Below are 6,362 nucleotides of genomic sequence, written 5' to 3'. Positions count from 1 at the left end.
GAAAAGGGCCCAGCAGAGCCTCCCGGGAAGAACATCTTGTGCAGCCTTTGGGATAAAAGGGGATTATATATAAGCAAAGTGCTCAAGGCCCCACACGGGAGATAGGCAACCAGTGCCAGTTTCAAAGGCTCGCAATGAAAGATGACAGCAATGACAGAACACGTTTGCCTAACTGAACACACAAAGTCCCCAGCACTGGTTAGTGCACATCACCTAGGTGAGGTTCAAAGACAAATGGAGAGAAGTAAAGAAGAGGAAGTAAAGGAAAATAGAGCAAGTAGCTATGGATGGAGGCGTGGTACACAGAGATGAGGGCTCCAGCTGAGGACAGAAGCAAGAAGCATGTATACAGCAAAGACACCTTCATGGTGCTGACTCCTGGGGTGTGATGGTGGTACCAATCCGCCCTTCTCTTATTTCCCACTGTAGTAACAGCAAAAGGTTACAGTGAGTTGTGGCAGCACTGAAAATCAGAAATAAATACCAACCATCTGACACTCTGGGAGGAATTTCTACTGGACAAAGCCTAGAAGGGGTCATGTGGTTACAAACAGCAGTGCCAAGCAAATGCTGCACCATGTGAGACAGAACAGCGTGTCTATGAGGAGAATGGGGCAGGAGAGAAGATGGAGAGAGACGCCTCCCCACACCTCTCGTCCTGGATAGATCCTTACCTCAAAGATGTGAATCCTAAGCCAGAGAGTAAAGCATGCACACACACATGTGCACGTTCATAGGAACCTCAGTGATCCCTCTGTTCCCACATACCGAGAGCTACCCTGTAGTGCATGGAGAAAATGGTAAGAGCAGACAGGAGGTAGATGACATTGTCATATGCAATCAGGCTTCAGGAAGGCATATAAACAGGAAGCTTCAAGGAGTAATGCACTCTGGGGATTGTATTTCTCATGCTTCTGCTTGAAATTTCAGAGAAAATTCAAAAGTAAATGTGCAGACAACTCCTAATATGAAAGAATGAATTGCTTTCCAATGAATCTGAAGAACAGGAAGCAGTAGACCATCTTTCCTTCATTCGAGAGAGCTGCATTAGATCGCATTTGTCAGAATCAGCCCTGGACAGCCCTGGCAAGCTCCATGTGGAAGGTAAGGGAACCATTAGTTCCTAACATATTGTACTTACAGAGCTATCTTCTGGGGAATGTAAAGCCCAAGAGAAGTGAAAAGGTGCCATGTATTGGAAGTGGGGAAGGGAAATATTTCATAGAAAACAAAAGAAAAAATTAGAAAACACTTGTGGAAATACCTTGCTTTATTGGGCTTTGCAGATATTGCTTTTTTTATTTTTATTTTTTTACAAATTGAAGGTTTGTGGCAACCTTGTATAGATCAAGTCAACCCTGTTGGCGACACTTTTCCAACAGCATTTGCTTAGTTCATGTGTCTGTGTCACATTTTGGCAATTCTCACAATTTTTCAAACTTTTTCATTATTATTATATTTGCTACGGTGATCTGTGATCAGTGATGTTACTACCATATTGGTTTGGAGGCACCGCAAACCACACCCTTAAAAGACCGTGAACTTAATCGATAAATATTTTGTGTGTTCTGAATGCCACTGGGCATTCCCCTCTCCTCAGGTCTCCCTATTCCCTGAGACACAACAATGTTGAAATTAGGCCAATCAATGACCTCTAAGTGTTCAAGTGAAAGGACGTGTCCAGTCTCTCACTTTAAATCAAAAGCTAGAAATGATTAAGCTTAGTGAGGAAGGCATGTTGAAAGCAGTCACAGGCCCAAAGCTAAGCCTCTCATACCAAGTTGTGAATGAAAAGGAAAAGTTCTTGAAGGAAATTAAAAGTGCTGTTCCAGTGAACACATGAATGATAAGAAAGTAAAATAGCCTTACTGCTGATGTGGAGAAAGATTTAGTGGTCTGGATAGAAGATCAAATCAGCCACCACATTCTCTTAAGCCAAAGCCTAATCCAGAACAAGGCCCTAACTTTCTTCAATTCTCTGAAGCCTGAGAGAAGTAAGGAAGCTGCAGAAGAAAAGTTGGAAGCAGAGGTCCAGCAGAGGTCTAGCAGAGCTCACTTCAAAAGCTTTAAGGAAAGAAGCCATCTCCATGACATAAAGGTGCAAGATGATGCAGCAAGCGCAGATACAGAAACTGCAGCAAGTTATCTGGAAGATCTAGCTCAGATCATTAATGAAGCTGGCTACACTAAACAACAGATTTTCTTTTTTTTATATGAAATGTATTGTCAAATTGGTTTCCATACAACACCCAGTGCTCATCCCAACAGGTGCCCTCCTCAATGCCCATCACCCACCCTCCCCTCCCTCCTACCCCCCCCATCAACCCTCAGTTTATTCTGTTTTTAAGAGTCTCTTATGCTTTGGCTCTCTCCCTCTCTAACCTCTTTTTTTTTGCTTCCCCTCCCGCCATGGTCTTCTGTTAAGTTTCTCAGGATCCACATAAGAGTGAAAACATATGTCATCTGTCTTTCTCTGTATGGCTTATTTCACTTAGCATCACACTCTCCAGTTCCATCCACATTGCTACAAAGGGCCATATTTCGTTCTTTCTCATTGCCACGTAGTACTCCATTGTGTGTATAAACCACAATTTCTTTATCCATTCATCAGTTGATGGACATTTAGGCTCTTTCCATAATTTGGCTATTGTTGAAAGAGCTGCTATAAACATTGGGGTACAAGTGCCCCTATGCATCAGCACTCCTGTATCCATTGGGTAAATTCCTAGCAGTGCTATTGCTGGGTCATAGGATAGATCTATTTTTAATTTTTTGAGGAACCTCCACACTGCTTTCCAGAGCGGCTGCACCAGTTTGCATTCCCACCAACAGTGCAAGAGGGTTTCCATTTCTCCACATCCTCTCAAGCATCTATAGTCTCCTGATTTGTTAATTTTAGCCACTCTGACTGGCATGAGGTGGTATCTCAGTGTGGTTTTGATTTGTATTTCCCTGATGAGGAGTCATGTTGAGCATCTTTTCATGTGCCTGTTGGCCATCTGGATGACTTCTTTAGAGAAGTGTCTATTCATGTTTTCTCCCCATTTCTTCCCTGAAAACATCCCTGGATTATTTGTTTTTCAGGTGTGGAGTTTGGTGAGTTCTTTATAGATTTTGGATATTAGCCCTTTGTCCGATATGTCATTTGCAAACATCTTTTCCCATTCTGTTGGTTGCCTTTTAGTTTTGTTGATTGTTTCCTGTGCAGTGCAGAAGCTTTTTATCTTGATGAAGTCCCAATAGTGCATTTTTGCTTTTAATTCCCTTGTCTTTGGAGATGTGTCAAGTAAGAAACTGCTGCAGATGAGGTCAGAGAGGTTTTTTCCTTCTTTCTCCTCTAGGGTTTTGATGGTTTCCTGTCTCACATTCAGGTCCTTTATCCATTTTCAGTTTATTTTTGTGAATGGTGTAGGAAAGTGGTCTACTTTCATTGTTCTGCATGTTGCTGTCCAGCTCTCCCAGCACCATTTGTTAAAGAGACTGTCTTTTTTCCATTGGATATTCTTTCCTGCTTTGTCAAAGATTAGTTGCCCATACTTTTGTGGATCCAATTCTGGAGTGTCTATTCTACTTCATTGGTCTATGTGTCTGTTTTTGTGCCAATACCATGCTGTCTTGATGATTACAGCTTTGTAGTAGAGGTTAAAGTCTGGGATTGTGATGCCTCCCGCTTTGGTCTCCTTCTTCGGTATTACTTTGGCTATTCGGGGTCTTTTGTGGTTCCATACAAATTTTAGCATTGCTTGTTCTAGCTTCGAGAAGAATGCTGGTGCAATTTTGATTGGGATTGCATTGAATGTGTAGATTGTTTTGGGTAGTATTGACATATTAACAATATTTATTCTTCCAATCTAGGAGCACTGAATGCTTTTCCATTTCTTTGTATCTTCTTCAATTTCCTTCATAAACTTTCTATAGTTTTCAGCATTCAGATCTTTTACATCCTTGGTTAGGTTTCTTCCTAGGTATTTTATGCTTCTTGGTGCAATTGTGAATGGGATCAGTTTCTTTATTTGTCTTTCTGTTGCTTCATTATTAGTGTATAAGAATGCAACTGATTTCTGTACATTGATTTTGTATCCTGCGACTTTGCTGAATTCATGTATCAGTTCTAGCAGACTTTTGGTGGAGTCTATCGGATTTTCCATGTATAATATCATGGAATCTGCAAAAAGTGAAAGCTTAACTTCATCTTTGCCAATTTTGATGCCTTTGATTTCCTTTTGTTGTCTGATTGCTGATGCTAGCACTTCCAACACTATGTTACACAACAGTGGTGAGAGTGGACATCCCTGTCATGTTCCTGATCTCAGGAGGAAAGCTCTCAGTTTTTCCCCATTGAGGATGATATTAGCTGTGGGCTTTTCATAAATGGCTTTTATGACATTTAAGTATTAAACAGACTTTTATTGGAAGAAGATGCTTCTAGGACTTTCATAACTAAAGAAGAGAAGTCAAGGCCTGGTTTCTTTTTTTGATTTTTAAGTTTGTTTGTTTGTTTGTTTTGAGAGAGAGAGAGAAAGATAGCATAAGTGGGGAGAGGGTCAGAAAGATAGGGAGAGAGAGAGAATCCCTAGCAGGCTCCACCCTGCCAGCACAGAGCCTAACTCAGGGCTCAAACCCATGAACCATGAGATCATAACCTGAGCTGAAGCAAAGAGTCAGATGCTTAACTGACTGAGCCACCCAGGCACCCCAAGGCCTGGTTTCAAATCTTCAAAAGACAGGCTGACTCTCTTGTTAGGGGCTAATGCAGCTAGTGACTTTAAGTTGAAGCCAATGCTCACTTACCAGTTGGAAAATCCTAGGGCTCTTCAGAATTATGCTAAATCTACTCTGTCTGTGTACTATAAATGGCACAACAAAGCCTAGATGACAGCACATCTCTTTACAGATGGTTTACTGAATATTTTAAGCCTACTATTGAGAACTACTGCTCAGAAAAGAAGATTCCTTTCAAAACGTTATTGCACATTGACAATATACTTCGTCACCCAAGAACTCTGATGGAGATAATGAGATTAATGTGGTTTTTATGTCTGTTAATACAATATCCATTCTGCAGCCCAAGGATCAAGTAATTAGCTCAACATTCAAGTTTTATTATTTAAGAAATAGATTTTGTAAGGCTATAGCTGCATATATAGCTGGATTATCTGGTGATTCCTCTGATGGATCTGGGCAAAGTAAATTGAAAACCTTCTGGAAAACTTCACCATTAAGAAGATGAATGATTCACAAGAAACGGTCAAAATATCAACATTGATAAAAAGTTGGAAGAAGTTGATTCCAACCCCTATGGATAACTTTGAGGGGTTCAAGGCTTCAGTGGAGGAAGTAGCTGCAGATGTGGTGGAAATAGCAAAAGAACTAGAACTAAAAGTGGAATCTGACGATGGACTGAATTGCTGCAATCTCATGATAAAACTTGAACAGATGAGGAGTTGCTTCAAAGGAAGGAGCAAAGAAAGTGATTTCTTGACATGGAAACTATTCCTGGTGAAGATGCTGTGAAGATTGTTGAAATTACAACAAAGGACTTAGAATATTACATAAACTTAGTTGATAAAGCAGGGTCAGCATTTGAGAGCACTGACTCTAATTTTTAAAGAAGTTCTACAGTGGGTAAAATACTATCAAACAGCATCATCTGCTACAGAGAAATCATGAAAGGAAGATAGCTTACAGTAAAGTGTAAACATAACTTTTATATGCACTGGGAGGCCAAAAATTTTATTTGACTTGCTTTACTGCAATATTTACTTTATTGGGGTGGTCTGGAACTAATCTGCAATATGACCAAGGTGTGCCTGTACTTTTTGTTTTCCTATGTGTTTCTATGAATCAAGAGATGATAGAGAAAATAAGTTCAAATATATAATTATTTGAAATGATCAGCCTTAAAACATATAAAACACACACACACACACACACACCAGGACACTAAAAGTATAGTAGCATATTAAAATATACAATGAAAGTAGTAAAGAGCAGAGGTGATATCAGAAAAATAGGGATCAATGATTTGAAAGACAAAATGTGAGGGAAGAAGATAACATGAAGTCTATGGATAAGAAATCTTTCATAGGGAGCAGCCAGGCAATACAGAAGCAACAGATGAAGGACAGTGCTCCTGAAGAAGAGCCAGGAGGAACTGAAGCAGGACATGAGAACAGGGAACCTTGGTGGTTAAGAATGGGGGCTCTTGAGTCAACAAGCATAGACTTAAAGTGATTCACTTGGGAAAAAAAATATTCAACTATTTTAATCTTGGGATTATCACCTGTAAAATGTGGATACGAATTATTCCTACTTGATATGGTGGTTTTTGGATTTAAAGCTTTGTGCTAGACACCAAGGAA

General features: G+C 40.1%; 1 pseudogene; it reads left to right on the top strand.

Annotated features, from left to right (window-relative positions):
• The first annotated feature begins 1,647 nt into the window (after positions 1-1,647).
• Positions 1,648-5,681, top strand: LOC125171620 (tigger transposable element-derived protein 1-like; annotated as a pseudogene).
• Positions 5,682-6,362: the final 681 nt, after the last annotated feature.

Source organism: Prionailurus viverrinus, chromosome C1, assembly GCF_022837055.1.
Source record: "Prionailurus viverrinus isolate Anna chromosome C1, UM_Priviv_1.0, whole genome shotgun sequence".
NCBI classification, from domain to species: Eukaryota; Metazoa; Chordata; class Mammalia; order Carnivora; family Felidae; genus Prionailurus; species Prionailurus viverrinus.
Note: the sequence above shows the minus strand (reverse complement) of the source record. Positions and strands in the feature narration are given on the sequence as shown.